The sequence below is a fragment of the Choloepus didactylus genome, chromosome 10, assembly GCF_015220235.1.
Source record: "Choloepus didactylus isolate mChoDid1 chromosome 10, mChoDid1.pri, whole genome shotgun sequence".
Classification (NCBI taxonomy): domain Eukaryota; kingdom Metazoa; phylum Chordata; class Mammalia; order Pilosa; family Megalonychidae; genus Choloepus; species Choloepus didactylus.
In genome coordinates, this window is record NC_051316.1 from 16,565,773 (window position 1) to 16,582,030 (window position 16,258).

Consider the following 16,258-nt stretch of genomic DNA (forward strand, 5'->3'; position numbering starts at 1 on the left):
CTCATATTTATATATAAGTTTTTCTCATTCTCCTATTGAGACTGCAAAATTCTAATGGTAAACACTTGGGTTGTTACATTGTATTTCTGTTATAAATATTGCTGCAGTGAGTCAACTTGTGACTCATTGTTTTGTATTTGTGCAGGTGTAGCTTTAAGATAGTGAAAATGCTGGGTAAAAGGTAAACACATTGGCAATTTTGTTAGTGCCAACAAAATTACATTTTAAAAGGCAGATGCAGTTGTGTCATCTTTTTACTTGCCCTCATTGGCTTCTCATTGCTTTTAAGGACTTAATAATGTGGCCACAAAGTTTTATATGATTCCTTTTGGGCCTCAGCCTCATCTTGTACCATATTTATTCCCCTCTTGCTGTCTTTGCTCCAACCATGCTGTTCCTTCTTCAGTCTCCCACGCTCACCATCTTCTCATCCACCAGGGATCTTCGTACTTGTTCTTTTCTCTGCTGGTATGCTTTTCCTTGCCTGTTTCAGTTATTCTTAGTCTTCCTTTAGAGCTTGACTCAAGCATCACTTTTTCTTTAAATTTCTTTTTGTGGAAATTTGAAAATCTTCAATATAGAAGTAAAGAGGATAGTACAGTGAACCCCCATGCATCCATTACCCAGCTTTGATAACCATCAATTCTGTGCAATTTTGTCCAGTATTAACCTTTTCTACAAGTTTTTCTTGGCCTGCCTGAAATGAAGTTCTCCTATTAGAGATACTGATTTCTCCTTCTTGGTCCCTATCAGAATTCAAGTATTAATTTGCCTACATATTTTAATTAATTTGTTTTTCCCAGAAAGCTGAACTTCATGAAAGCAGAGACTGTTTCTCATTTTGCCCAGAAGTACTTTTCTGGCACTTAGCTGGGTGCCTGAATTGTCAGTGCCCTGGGAGGTAGGTAGAATTACCCAATTAGAAAATTGAGGCTGTGCATTTAGGCATCTTGTCCACTCCTCAGGTGTCTAGCATATATATGGGTATTACGTAAACATTTATTGAATTTTAATTACATTTTTCTCAGGATCCTATGGTGTATCAGGCTTCAATCAGAAGAGCACAACTGCTAGGATAAATGAAGAAAAAATATATGCACACACGTGTATGGTGTGTATGTATTTTTTACTTGAGGGATTTATTCCAATGATTTGAATTTACACAGTTGTGGGAGTTGGCTAAGCAGTCTCTATAAGGCTGTTGCCTTTGTCCCTGATGCTGGAGCTTGAAGTTCATAGGGCAGGCATTCAGGAAAAGAGGATGGATATAAAGTGGGGAAGGACAAGCTGGAAGCCACAGGCAGAATGGACTGAAACCCAGGTCTTTTCTTGTTCCCTCTGAATTTGGTGGTGTGGGTGGCCTTCAAGAGCTGAGCCTTTGGTCAAGGAGCTAAAGACATAACACTTGGCCAAGGAGACAGAGAAGCTCAAGGAGGACCCAGGAGAAGGTGGAGTGATTACCACAGTAGTTGCAGGCCCAATTGCTGCCTCACACCAGTGAAGTGAGTCAGCAAATAAACAGCAGGTCCTTGAACTGAGTTCCTATACCCAGCAGAGGGTAATGGGATTCTGGGGTGACGGGGCCAAGCAGCTGCACTTAACGCCAAAGACTGGATGGTCATGGTTACTGTAATGGACAACAGAGCCAAAGCAGTAACCAAAATAGTCTAACCTCTAGAAATCTTGGGTGTTGGCTAGTAGATTGTAATGTCCCTAGAACTGAAATAGGTGGGCAGTCTACTAAGTCTTACTTGATCTGTATAAGCAGTAAAGTTCTACATCCAATTAACAGAAGTCAGAGAGTTCTTGGGTCCTCAGTCAATTCCCAGACTTGAGCAAGTCCACAAATCCAGAGTCCCTTGAATGAAGGTGGGGAAGTCAGGTCGCCTTGAAGAAGGACCTTTTTACTTTAATTACTGGAGAGTGGTGTGGGGAGTACACGAACTCCTGTTAAATAAGGCTATTTTTGATTTGTATATAGTCTATTTCCATCTTTGCCTATTTATCTATAGGGGTCAGCTTTGTTTTTCAATGATAACTTCTACCAATAACAATATATTTATCAAAATCACGCTATTCTGTATAATAATTCCTACCTTCTTTTTGACCATTTCAAAATCTTTTTGGCCATTTCAAAAATCTTGAGGAACCAAAGAAAGATGTATACAATTTTGCATATCATAAGAGGGAATTCCCACGTGTTGCCATGACCATCTTTGGGAATTCCTGCATTAGCCAAAGTTTTGCCCTTCTCTGATGGTATTGATAATAACAGTGATAATGGCTTTTAGATTCAAATTATCAGTTTTATATGCAGCAAACTCAGTAGTCCATGGCAGCAAGTATCTAAGCCCAAAAGAGAAGAGCTTTGAGACATGTCTGGGAACACAGGGCAAGTGGAGGAAGAACTTGGAGAGCTAAGAGAAATTATGGACACAAACACAAATAAAGTAAATATGCTATGAGAATAAAATCCGGTGATGCTTGATGAGGTTATTGGATTTGAGACTTATGAAAGTCATTATTTTAATGGCATCTAGGTTACATTTCAGTGGGGCAGCACAACTGAAGGATTGTTTTTGTTTGTTTAAGGGTACTGGAAGTTTGAACATGTCGAAAGGAGTGGAAAGGAAGAAACTAGATAAAAGAGAAAATCTCTTTTTCCAGTACTTGAATAACCTAGTTGTAGCTTGTCAGCTTTCCATGTTATTGTTATTCATGAAAGAAGTGACCTTACTCTGCAAAATACTGATGGTCCCGGACGCTTGACTGAGCAAGATTGATATTCTTGGTGGGGGGAGGGGCGCAGGAAGACTGTGTGTAATCAGGACAGGCAAAGAAGATAGGGAAGTTAGGAGTTCTACCTACCTACCATTAAGATCCAGTATGGATCCCCCTTTCTTCCTTGAAATTCTCATTTCCGTCTGCTTAAAGTGTTCTGCTCATTTTTTCAGTATTTGTTGATCCAATATTCTTATATTTCGAGCATGCCCATTTTTTTCTTCTGAAAATTGTTCTTAATAAAACTTCTTGAAGTGTAACTGCGGCTGAAGTTAATTAATAATTACTATACCAAAAATTTTGATCAACTTTTTATAAAAAACACATTGAATATATGCTTCAGATTAACCAAGATCATTAGACTTAAGTGACTTTGATGCAAAAGCCATTCCCAGATTTCCTCCTCTTCTCTCTGCTATTTGGAAGATGGGTACTAAAAGTAGGGAATCATTTCTTTATTGATGAATTTCGATGAGAGCAAACATTAATGAGTTGACTTTTTTTAATTGTTCTATTTTGGTAAATTGATGTAAGGTTAATTTTTGTGAGATAGTTTTAGTTGCCACAGTTGTACACAAAATAACTACAGCTAATGTTTCAATAAAAGATTCTCTACAGAGATCTAAGTCAGTGTTAGCAACATGATTTATTCCCTTTTCCTGAACATTCCAAGTGTTACTATAAAATATTATGCATTGTTTAAGCACCTAAATACACTATTAAAAGAATACCTTGTTAAATAAGTGCATAAAGATCTACTGAACGATCTTTTTTTCATTTAGCATTAATCTCTTGGTTTAAGCTACTAGGAACTTTGGTTTACTTCTGGCATTGTTTAACTTTATAAAATTTTTTCTGAATCCAGCAAAAGATAAAATTAATCTTATGTATCTTTCATTGTTATTCTTCACAATTTTTAAAATATTTATCCATAAAGTAAAATTCATCTAAAGTACATTGCCTTTAAATAAATAACTTTTATTGTTGTTGGGACTATAATTTGATAGCGCTTTTTTGGAGGGTAGCTTCACTGTGCTTAGAATTTAAAATATTCTTTTTCATTCAGCAATTCTACTGAATTTATTTTGTTGATGCACTTGCACAAGTATACAGATGTGTGTAAGGTTATCCATTATAGTGAAAAATTAGAAACAATTGTCCAATAATTGTGGTTAACTAGATAAAATAAATGATCTTTGTACCCATATACTGGAATGTGCTGCTACTGTTAAAAATAAGAGGCTGACAGGGAGAAGTTACTATACTGCATGGAAAGAATAATAGTCAATGAGAGAAGCAGGTTGTAGAATTGTATGTCCCCATTTGTTTGTATGTGTGTGTGTTTAGATAAGTGTACATCTGTTATTTATTGTGTTTAAGTATTTGCATTGAAATATGTTGCTGGATTCACAACAGTCTTCTAACAGTGATTATCCATAGCGTGAGTGATTATCTATAGCGTGGGATTGAATGGCACAATGAAGAGAGTGGCTTTTTGTATTTTTACAGTACATTGTTTGCTTTGCTCCAAATAGCTTCTTGAGCTTGGCGTTAATAGCAGAATCCCTTTTGTTGAGGACTGTTGAATTCTCAGAGTTTATATTTTAAACTTTGTTTTATTGTAAAATATACTGTAAGTGGTATTAAACAGGTTACAGATTCATGGTTTATGACAGATACCAACTGTACGACCACTCATTTCATCATAAATTTCTATATACCATTTCATCACAATTGTAATTTGTTTATTCATGTATGATTACATGGTTATCCATTCTCCTTTTGATAAATAGTTTGAGACTGTGTTGCATGTCTTCCAAGAACAAGAAGACAGGAAGTTGGTGTTAGATTTAGATTTATCAGGGAAGCACTTGTAAAGAAAAATGAGGAGGAGTCATGAGACCCATAGAGGTCTTATCCTTGTGGAGGAAGAAAGGAAAAGAAGATGATGGGGTAAGAAAAGTCTTAACACTGCAGTGCAGTTTTAAGAAGGTTTTGTTATGGCAAGGACAATGAGGAATACTCCAGCCAGCTCATCATTGGTTGGAAACAGACTGTGGGAGTTGTGGCTTCTGGAAGAAGGCAGTGGTGGATTGAGAGTCCAGCAGTTGAATTCATCATTTTTGCTCCCCATGGTAGGTTACCTGAGAGACTTATTTTCATGGCTGTCACAGGGTAGATGGGCACTGCCCTTGCTATGAACAGCTCATGTCCATGTTTGTTGGGTTGGGTAGACTTAGGAGTAGATTTTCTGGGACTTACATTACGTCTATGTCCAGCATTACTGGATGATGCCATACTGTGTTCCAAAGTGGTAAATTTCCATTCCTACTACAGTGTGCATTCTTGTGTCTCCATGTTTTCACCAGTATTGGTTACTATTGGCCTTTTTGATTTTAGTCATTCCGTGGTGGATTTTATCTTACTGAGGTTTCTTGCCTCTTTCTGAGTTAGGTGTGGTTGTCTGATATGCCTTGTCCAGTGAAATGTGAGCAAAAGACTCTTGTCATACAAACTTTGAAGAACATTGGTGAGATTTGTGGCATCCATTTCTCCTGTCAGAGTAGAGTTGTTTCCAGATGGAGCTTCCAGCAGCACAGGGCTATTATGTGTCTACAATGATACAATGAGCAGAGAGCTTCTGGCTACCCATAATTGGATTGTTGGAGGGAGAGAGGGAGAGAGTAGGATGGGAAGGAAGAGGGATGGAAGAATGAGAATTGCTTTTGATGAGAAATTCTTGATTTTAATAAGGATCACTTTATTAGGTTGTACCATGTGCAGTCGCTGACATTTGATTTTTTTTTACCCACAGATGTTGTAATTTCATACAGTTCAGCCTAATTTAATCTTCTTTTATGATTTGTGCTTTTATGTTATTGTTTGAGTCTTTTCTCATACCAATGTCATGAAGATGGTCTCCTCAATTACTTCTGGAACCTTTATTGTTTGCTTTTCAAATTTACACAACTTTTGTATAGGGTGTGCGATAAGGGTGAGGTTTCATTTCTCTTCCTCCCAAATGATTCCAGCAGTCCCATCGTCATCACTTGAAATGCTTATCCTTACCCCAATATTCTGTTAGAGTTTATCTAGTAACGTAGGTCCATTTACTTGTTCTTTTTTGCAGAACAACCTTAGCTCTTCTAGGCCCATTAGATTTTTTTTTATTCCATGGTTTTGTTTATTCCATTTTATTAATATATATCCACATACCATACAATCATCGAAATTGCACAATCGGTTGTTCACAGTACCATCATATAGTTGTGCATTCATCACCCCAATCTATTTTTTGAGCATTTCCCTTGTACCAGAAAAAGTGAAAGTAAGAATAAAAAATAAAAGTAAAAAACACCCAAACCCCCCCACCCTATTTTTCATTTAGTTTTTTTGTCCCCATTTTTCTACTCATCCATCCATATGCTGGATAAAAGGACTGTGATCCACAAGGCTTTCACAATCATGCTGTCACCCCTTGTAAGCTGCATTGTTATACAGTCGTCTTCAAGAGTCAAGGCTACTGGGTTGTAGTTTGATAGTTTCAGGTATTTATTTCTAGCTATTCCAATATATTAAAACCTAAAAAGGGTTATCTATATAGTGCATAAGAATGCCCACCAGAGTGGCTTCTGGACTCCATTTGGAGTTTCTCAGTCACTGAAACTTTGTTTCGTTCCATTTCGCATCCCCCTTTTGGTCAAGATGTTCTCAGTCCCACAATGTCGGGTTCAGATTGATCCCCAGGATTCATATCCCCCGTTGCCAGGGAGATTTACACCCCTGGGAGTCAGATCCCATGTAGTGGGGAGGGCAGTGAGTTCATCCGCTGAGTTGGCTTAGCTAGAGAGAGAGGGCCACATCTGAGTAACAAAGAAGTACTCAGGGGGAGACTCTTAGGCACAATTGTAAGCAGGTTTAGCCTCTCCTTTGCAATAATGAGCTTTGTAAGGGCAAGTCCAGTGATAGAGGGCTCAGCCCATCAAACCTTCAGTCCTCAGTATTTGTGAGAATATCAGCAACAATCCAGGTGAGGAAGCCCAACACCTCTGCATTTTTCCCCAGCTCCTCGGGGGCTCTGCATATATATTTTTATTTTCTGCCCAAATTGTTTTGGGATGTGTTGCTGTTTCACACTAACCTATGCAAACTACCAGGTCTCACTCACATCCTATTAAAAATTCCATATAATTATGGTATTTGAACAAACTGTATGAGTTAAATTGTTGAGGAAATATAGATCTTGCACCCGCTAAACATCTCTTACCTTGGTCGCACATGGAATTTGAGATTTTAAAACGCGGCCAGTATTGTCTTTTACCCTTTGGTCTGATTTGCCTTAGTCCTTACCACATCTGCTGCATTCGTATCTCTACTTGAAGTCTGGACTCTTTTTCAGCTTATTTATTTATTTATTTATTTATTTATTTATTTTTTATTTATTTTTTGTATCTTCATTTTATTGAGATATATTCACATACCACGCAGTCATACAAAACAAATCGCACTTTTGATTGTTCACAGTATTTTTTTTTTTCAGCTTTTTTAATAGTTGCTATATGTTCTAATACTGACATTCATATCTCCCGAGTTCTAGCTCTGAGTTTCAGGTGTCACACAGATAACCAAAGTTCCAGGGATGGATCAGGTTATACACAGAGTGATCAGCATCTTGAAATCTGGAGATAGCCATTACAATTCAGGAATAGATGTGACTGCTTTAAGAGTTTACAATCTAGGGGCCATTATAATAAGCGTTCCCCAGATACGCTGCGCTCTAAAGTTCAATTCTGAGTTACACGTTGTAGTTAGTCCACATTAGTGAGGCATTATAGTATTTGCCTTTGTTTCTAGAGTAGTTCACTTAAAATGCTATCTACAGGTTCCATTCACCTCATTGTATGTCTCACAGCGTCACTCCTTCTCGCAGTTGCTGAAGTATTCCATTGTATTCACACACAACAGTTCACCATTCTGTTTCTCAGTCGATATGCTCGTAGGTCACCTCCATCCATTGCAAATCATGCATACTCTCTCCATAAACACCAGTGTGCAAATGTCCATTCATGTCCCTGCTCTCAGATCTTCCATGTGAATTAGGCCCATTGGATTTTTCTTTTTTTTTCTTTTGAAATAAATACAAAGTTATAGGAACAGTAGCAAAAACACTATTAACTGCATATACAGAATTCCATCATACCCTGACCCCCCTCCCCCGATAGCCCAGTCCACCAACTTTAACATGCTGTCACATCACTATTTCTTTCCCTCCCTCCCTCCCTGTCATCCATCATCTATTGCTCTGTCTTCTGAACTTACGAGAGCTAGCTGCACACACCCTTAAACAAACACTATAATTCACATACACACTTCCCATGAATAAGAACATTCTTTTATGGAATCCCATTAAGCGCAGCTAAGAAGTACAAGAGATTCAACAATGATACAAAGCTTACATTCTATATTTCCTTTTCCTTATGTCTCAACTGTATCCCTTTGAGCCTCCTGTCCTCCATCCTCCAGTCCCCAGGTTCATCCTTGGCATTCAATTGTCATCTATTTAGACTGTCTTTTTTTTTTTTTTTTTCAATTGTGGAAACATATATACAGCCTAAATCTTCCCATTCCACCCCCTCCCTAGCCTTCCATTAGTGGGATTAATCACATTTAGAATGCTTCTGTGCTCTTTCCCACGATCCATTACTAGAAATTTCCCTTCACCTCAAACAGCAACCCTAAACTCATTTTTTAACTCCCCATTGCCCCCTCCCCTATTTTTCTTAACCCATACTCCACTTTTCATCTCTATGGTTATATTCTCTGATAATTTCTTTGTGTTTACTGTGGGGCTTAAAATTAACCTCTTAAATCCATAAAAATCTTCTTTTTCTTTGATACCACCTTTGCGTCAATAGGACACATAAACTATGTTCCTATACTCCTCCATTTCCTCACTTTTATATAGTTGTCTAAAATTACATATTTTACATTGAGTTCAAAACCACTGATTTGTCATTAGAATTTGTGTATTTTATATCATGTAGGAAGTAGATAGTGGAGTTACAGTTCAAAAAAAAAAATTATTGACTTCTACAAAATGGCCAAGAAACACATGAAAAAATGTTCGACTTCACTAGCTGTTAGAGAGATGCAAATTAAGACCACAATGAGATACCATCTCACACCGATTAGATTGGCTGCCATTAAACAAACAGGAAACTACAAATGTTGGAGGGGATGTGGAGAAATTGGAACTCTTATTCATTGTTGGTGGGACTGTATAATGGTTCAGCCACTCTGGAAGTCAGTCTGGCAGTTCCTTAGAAAACTAGATATAGAGTTACCGTTCGATCCAGCGATTGCACTTCCCGGCATATACCCGGAAGATCGGAAAGCAGTGACACGAACAGATATCTGCACGCCAATATTCATAGCAGCATTATTCACAATTGCCAAGAGATGGAAACAACCCAAATATCCTTCAACAGATGAGTGGATAAATAAAATGTGGTATATACACACGATGGACTACTACACGGCAGTAAGAAGGAACGATCTCGTGAAACATATGACAACATGGATGAACCTTGAAGACATAATGCTGAGCGAAATCAGCCAGGCACAAAAAGAGAAATATTATATTCTACCACTAATGTGAACTTTGAAAAATGTAAAACAAATGGTTTATAATGTAGAATGTAGGGGAACTAGCAATAGAGAGCAATTAAGGAAGGGGGAACAATAATCCAAGAAGAAAAGATAAGCTATCATGGGTAAATTTAACGTTCTGGGAATGCCCAGGAATGACTATGGTCTGTTAATTTCTGATGGGTATAGTAGGAACAAGTTCACAGATATGTTGCTATATTAGGTAGCTTTCTTGGGGTAGAGTAGGAACATGTTGGAAGTAAAGTAGTTATCTTAGATTAGTTGTCTTTTTCTTACTCTCTTGTTACGGTCTCTTTGAAATGTTCTTTTATTGTATTTTTTTTAATTATTTTTATTTTTTTATTTTTCATACAGTTGATTTAAAAAAAATTAAAAAAAAAAAAAAACAAGGGAAAAAATATGTAGAGCCCCCTTGAGGAGCCTGTGGAGAATGCAGAGGTATTGGCCTACCCCACCTAAGATGCCCAAAGACATACGGGACTGGTGGTTTGATGGGTTGAGCCCTCTACCACAGGATTTACCCTTGGGAAGACTGTTGCTGCAAAGGAAAGGCTAGGCCTCCCTATAATTGTGCCTAAGGGCCTCCTCCCGAATGCCTCTTTGTTGCTCAGATGTGGCCCTCTCTCTCTCTAGCTAAGCCAACTTGAAAGGTGAAATCACTGCCCTCCCCCCTACGTGGGATCAGACACTCAAGGGAGTGAATCTCCCTGGCAACATGGAATATGACTCCCAGAGAGGAATATAGACCCAGCATCGTGGGATGGAGAACATGTTCTTGACCAAAAGGGGTATGTGAAAGGAAATGAAATAAGCTTCAGTGGTAGAGAGATTCCAAAAGGAGCCGAGAGGTCACTCTGGTGGGCACTCTTACGCACAATTTAGACAACCCTTTTTAGGTTTTAAAGAGTTGGGGTAGCTGGTGGTAGATACCTGAAACTATCAAACTACAACCCAGAACCCATGAATCTCGAAGACAGTTGTATAAAAATGTAGCTTATGAGGGGTGACAATGGGATTGGGAAAGCCATAAGGACCACACTCCCCTTTGTCTAGTTTATGGATGGATGAGTAGAAAAATAGGGGAAGGAAACAAACAAATAAACAGACAAAGGTACCCAGTGTTCTTTTTTACTTTAATTGCTCTTTTTCACATTAATTATTCTTGTTATTTTTGTGTGTGTGCTAATGAAGGTGTCAGGGATTGATTTAGGTGATGAGTGTACAACTATGTAATGGTACTGTGAACAATCGAATGTACGATTTGTTTTATATGACTGCATGGTATGTGAATATATCTCAATAAAATGAAGATTTAAAAAAAATTATTGACTTCTATTTGTATTCCATTGTGGGTGGAGAATGTGCTTTGAGTATATTCAATTTTTTTTTTTTTTTAATTTATTGAGGCTTGTTTTGTGTCCCAGCTTATGGTCCCTTCTGGAGAAAGATCCGTGATCACTTGAGAAAAAGGAGTGTCCTGGTGATTTGGGATGTAAGGTACTGTATATGTCTGTTAAAATTCTCTATCTCTTTCTCCGTTTCTCTGTTGGTAGGGCTCCCTTTAGAATCTGAAGTAGGACAGGTCTTTTATTGGCAAAGTCTCTCAGCATTTGTTTGTCTGTGAAAAATTTAAGCTCTCCCTCAAATTTGAAGGAGAGTTTTGCTGGATAAAGTATTCTTGGTTGGAAATTTTTCACTCTCAGAATTTTAAATATGTCATGCCACTGCCTTCTCGCCTGCATGGTGGCCGCTGAGTAGTCACAACTTAGTCTTATGTTGTTTCCTTTGTATGTGTGGAATTGCTTTTCTCTTGCTGCTTTCAGAACTTGCTCCTCCTCTTCAGTATTTGAGAGTCTGATTGGAATATGTCTAGGAGTGGGTTTATTTGGATTTATTCTATTTGGAGTTTGCTGGGCATTTATGCTTTGTGTATTTATATTGTGTAGAAGGTTTGGGAAGTTTTCCCCAACAATTTCTTTGAATACTCTTTCTAGACCTTTACCCTTCTCTTCCCCTTCTGGGACACCAATGAGTCTTAAGTTTGGACGTTTTATTTTATCTATTGTATCTCTGAGATCCATTTTGATTTTTTTCATTTTTTTCTCCATTCTTTCTTTTGTTCTTTCATTTTCTGTTCTGTGGACTTCTAGGACACTGAGATGTTGTTCACCTTCCTCCAGTCTTGTATTGTGAATATCCAGAGTCTTTTTAATTTGGCCAACAGTTTCTTTTATTTCCATAAGATCTTCTGTTTTTTTATTTACTCTTGCAATGTCTTCTTTATCCTCTTCTAGGGTCTTCATGTTGCTTATATCCTGAGCCATGGTCTTGATGTCCTTTAAATCCTTTGCCATGTTTTCATTCCTCAATTGTAGTTCTTTGGTTAATATTACCAAGTACTGAGTCTTTTCTGGTATCTTGATTTGTGTGTCTGGAGTTGGATTCTCCATATCATCTGGTTTTATCATATGCATTAAGATTTTCTGTTGTTTTTGGCCTCTTGGCATTTGCTTTGCTTGATAGGGTTCTTTCAAGTTGTAAAAAAAAAAATAGCAATCTAATTTTTCAGAAACACAGTTTGGTGACATACACTTTCTCTAACTGACCAGCAGATGGCGTCTGTGAGTCACCTATACCCCTCAAGTCAGTTCTCAACCTTGTTCCCGCGGTGTGTGGGGAAATGATTCTTGTGGGGTTCAGTTGGAGAACTCAGTTTGGGTGTGTTGCTGGAGCCGTCTGCCCTGAATGTGGGGCGTGTGTACAGGTGGCCAGGGAGGAAGGGCAGCTTTAATATTCAGATCTCCCAGGTTCCCGGAGATTGAAGGCTGCCGCAAGAGTCTAAGCCTTCATTTCATTTCAGCCCCAGACCCTCTCTCTCTCTGTCCCACAAACCACCGGACTTGGTGTAGTGTCCCTGGGATCTCCGAGCGGGTCCCCCCTCCCAGCCGCAATCTCTTCCGAGGGAATGCTGTGCTACGTCACCAGTGCGCACTGTCCCTCAAGGGGAGCCCCGGGCTGCCGGCCGTGCAGCAGCGCTCTCAGCCTGATGCAAAGATGGCCGAATGGGGCGTCTCAACACCCCCCTCCTTGCATGGTTCCTCCTTCCCAGCTCTGGGACAACTGGCGGGGCTCTGGGCTGCGGGCACGGCCCCGGGCAGGAGTTTATCCAGCCCTCCAGGGAACCAGCTGCAAGCCGTGGGGTTTCTTTCTGCTTCCGGCTCTCCCCTCCGTTCCCCCGGTCCTGAGGGTGTCTGCAGCGGACTATCCTCCAGGCCAGACACCGAGAGGCCAGCCCAGCCCCGTCTTGGCTGTGTTTTACTGCGTGGTTCCCACTTCTGCAACTGCAGCCGCTCCTGGGTTTTTCCCTTTTTTTTTTTTTAAGAGCCATTCGGTCTCCAAACGCCAAGCCCTGGCTTCCCCACAACACCACGTGGCTGCAGGTCTTCCAGCCAGCTTACTCACTCGTTTCAGAATTCAGGCTCCCGGTTTCACCCAGTATACGGCCCCTGTGATACTAGCAGACCTCGTCCAGCTGGCGCATCGCTGTAACCGGTATTCTGGGTCACTTTCTGTTTTTTATCTAGTGTTTTTCACAGAGGTGTTTTTTTTGCCCTGTTTCACCTAGCCGCCATCTTAGTTTTTTCTGGCAGGCCCATTGGATTTTGATACACATTTTAGAAACAGCTTGTCAGGTTCCAGAAACCACTGGGATTTTGTAGGGATGCATTGAATATGTAGACCATTTTGGGGAAAGAATTGACATCTTTGCAATATTGAATCTTCAGTTCTTAGATGTTGCGTAGTCTTCTACTAGGTTGTTTTTATTTGTTTTAAGAATGTTTACATTTTTTTGAGAAAAGGTCTTGATTATCTTTTGTTAAATTTATTCCTGAGTTTTTAGTTCGTTAAGGAACAGTACCCATTTAAAATGTTCATTTTCTAATTGTTATTGGTGAGTGGAATGACTTTTACTATGCACGTTGACCTTCCATCCATCATCCTCACATATTTTAGCTATAGTTTTCAAAATTTATTTTCTCTCATTGTCTGCTGATAGTGAGAGTTTTCTTTTTTAAAACAATCCTTATATTTAGCTAATTCCCATTTTTTATTTATAGCAAGAAATGATTATAATTTCTCCTTTAATTTGTTAATGTGGTTAATTGCCTTATTTCTGTTTTCTGTCTTTGGGTTTAATTTGTTGTTCTTTAACTTCTAGAGAAATGCTTACTTCATTGTTACTGTTTTTTAAGTCTTACTTTGCATTTAAAGCTGTAAGTCTCACATTGAGCACAGTTTAAGTGAACATCACAAGTAATTTGCCTACACATTTTTAAAATGCAGTTTTATTGAGATACGTTTACACACCATAAAATCCATCTGAAATATACAATCATTGGTTCAGAATCATCACATAGTTGTGCATTCATCACCATGATCAATTTTAGAACATTTTCATTACTGCAGAAAAATAAAAAAACAAATCCAAAACATTCTATACCCCTTCTCCTCCACTACTGTTGACCCCTAGTACTGGTGTAGTGCATTTGTTACTGTTGATGAAAGAATATTAAGATATTGCTATTAACTGTAGTCCATAGTTCACAATAGGTACATTTTTTCCCCATATGCCCCTCTGTTAACTCCTTGTAATAGTGTCACACTTTTGTCCTAGTTCATGAAAGTACTTTTTAATATTTGTACAGTTAATCACAGTCATAGTTTACCACAAGATTCACTGTGTTTTACATTCCCATGTTTTCCAGCTTTCCTTCTGGTGACATGCATGACTAAACTACCCCTTTCAACCACATTCACCCACAATTCAGCACTGTTAATTACACTCACAATAATATATTACCGTCACCTCTATCCATTTCCAAACGTTTAAGTTTGACGTAGTTAAAAATTTTGCACAAAGTAAGCAACCGCTCCCATTGTCTAGCCTCCGTCCATATTCTAGTAACCTATGTTCTCGATTTTATATGTATGTGCTTACATATTATAATTAGCTCATATTAGTGAGATCATACAATATTTGTCCTTTCATGTCTGATCTATTTCACTTAATGTAGTGTCCTCAAGGTTCATCCATGTTGTGTTGACAAATTTTAATTTGTTAGTCTAAAATGTTTTCCGCTTTCCACTTTAATTTCTTTTTTGACTTATGGATAATATTTAAGAGTTTATTTTAAAGATTTTATTAACTTGTTTTTCCTAGTTTTTAAATTAAAATTTTAATGACTGAATTCTGTCTTAATTCCATTATAATCAGAAAAAAACACTGTAATTAAAAGCTTTTGAAATTTTCTGAGACTGCTTTATGTCCCAATATAGGGACAGTTTTTGTAAATGTTCTGTGTGTGCCTAGGAAGATTGTGCTATTCTGCATTCTTTGGAGGCAGTGTTCTTTACTTGTTACTTCATGTAAGTTAACTGTGTTAAATTCTTCTGTATCTGTATCTACTTTTTTCTTTTGGTTTGTTTGTTCAGTCAGTTATTCAGAGTTGGGTTAATTTTGCATTGGTCTGTTTCTCCTTAGTTCTGACCATTTTTACTTTATTACATGAATACTTAGAATTGTATATTCCTCATAGATTGAGTCTTTTACAATCATGTTCTCTCTTTAAGACAAAAGCATTGCTAGAGTAAATCTTACATAGTTTGCTATTAATGTGTATTGCATTGTCTTTCCTTTGGTTATTATGTGCATGTCTTTTTTTTTTTACACTCTTCTATTTTCATTCTTTGAAAATGCTTATGTTTCAGGTGATTCTCTTGTCAACATGTAGATGGAATTTTTAAAATCTGCTCTGTGCCAGTATTTGTTAAATTGGAGCATTTAGTCAACAAAATAACTGACATAGTTGGACTTCAATTTATTTTCATAATGAGTATTTTCTGTTCATCCTTCCTGTTTTATGTGCCTTTCTGGTCTTCTTACCTGCTTTGGATACTTATTTTTTATTATGTGTTTTCTCTCTTAACTTGGAAGTTACTTTTACTCTTTTAGTTGTACCTAGGGCATGTATCCATGAGTTAACAAAATCTAATATTATTTGACATTGCTTTGCTCTTCCTGGACACTTAAACTCCCTTTACCTCTTTGTCACTTACACACCATTGTTGTGCTGATTTACCTCTGTATGTATTTTAACCTTTTAAAACATTATTAATTTGTGCAGTCCAGTAACCATTTAGATTTATCCTTTCATTGCTCTTCATTCCTTCCTAGAACCCTTGATTTTCCATCTTGGCTTGTTTTTCTTCTGCCTGGAGATCATTCTTTATGTCCTCCACTAGTATGGAATTCTCCCAATATGTATTAGTTTAAAAATGTCTCAAATTCATCCTCCTTTTGTAAAATATTTTTTTTTTATTATAGAAGTTGTTGGTTTACAGAAAAATCATCCAGAAAATACAGAATTCCCATATACCCATCCCCATTATTAACATCTTGCATTAGTGTGGCACCATTATTACCATTGATGAAAGAATGTTATTATAATTGCTCTATTTACTGTAGTCCATAGTTTACATTAGGATTCACTGTATTGTACAGTTGTATGGTTTTCTTCTTTAAATTTTATTTTAGTAACACATATACAACCTAAATTTTCCCCTTTTAACCACATTCAGAGATGTTAATTACATTCACAACCTTGTGCTGCTATCAACACCATCCATTACCAAAACTTTTCTATCACCCAGACAAATTCTGTACCAATTTAGTATTTACTTCCCATTTCCTGTCCTCATCCTGGCCCCAACTGTGTTCTCATTTCTGACTCTATGAATTTGCTTATTT

The 16,258-nt window shown here is 37.8% G+C and overlaps 1 protein-coding gene across 3 annotated transcripts in view; it reads left to right on the forward strand.

Moving 5' to 3' along the window:
• The window catches only part of SPIN1 (spindlin 1), an 80,564-nt gene that overhangs the window by 8,920 nt on the left and 55,386 nt on the right, over window positions 1–16,258 (forward strand). Inside the window, exon 1 of one of the 3 annotated variants that reach the window (XM_037796981.1) lies at window positions 10,896–10,947. The exons of the other annotated variants lie outside the window; for them this stretch is intronic. The gene's annotated coding sequence lies outside the window, so the exon portion shown is untranslated. Of the gene's footprint in view, window positions 1–10,895; window positions 10,948–16,258 lie in introns of those variants that run through there. 3 annotated transcript variants of the gene reach the window in all.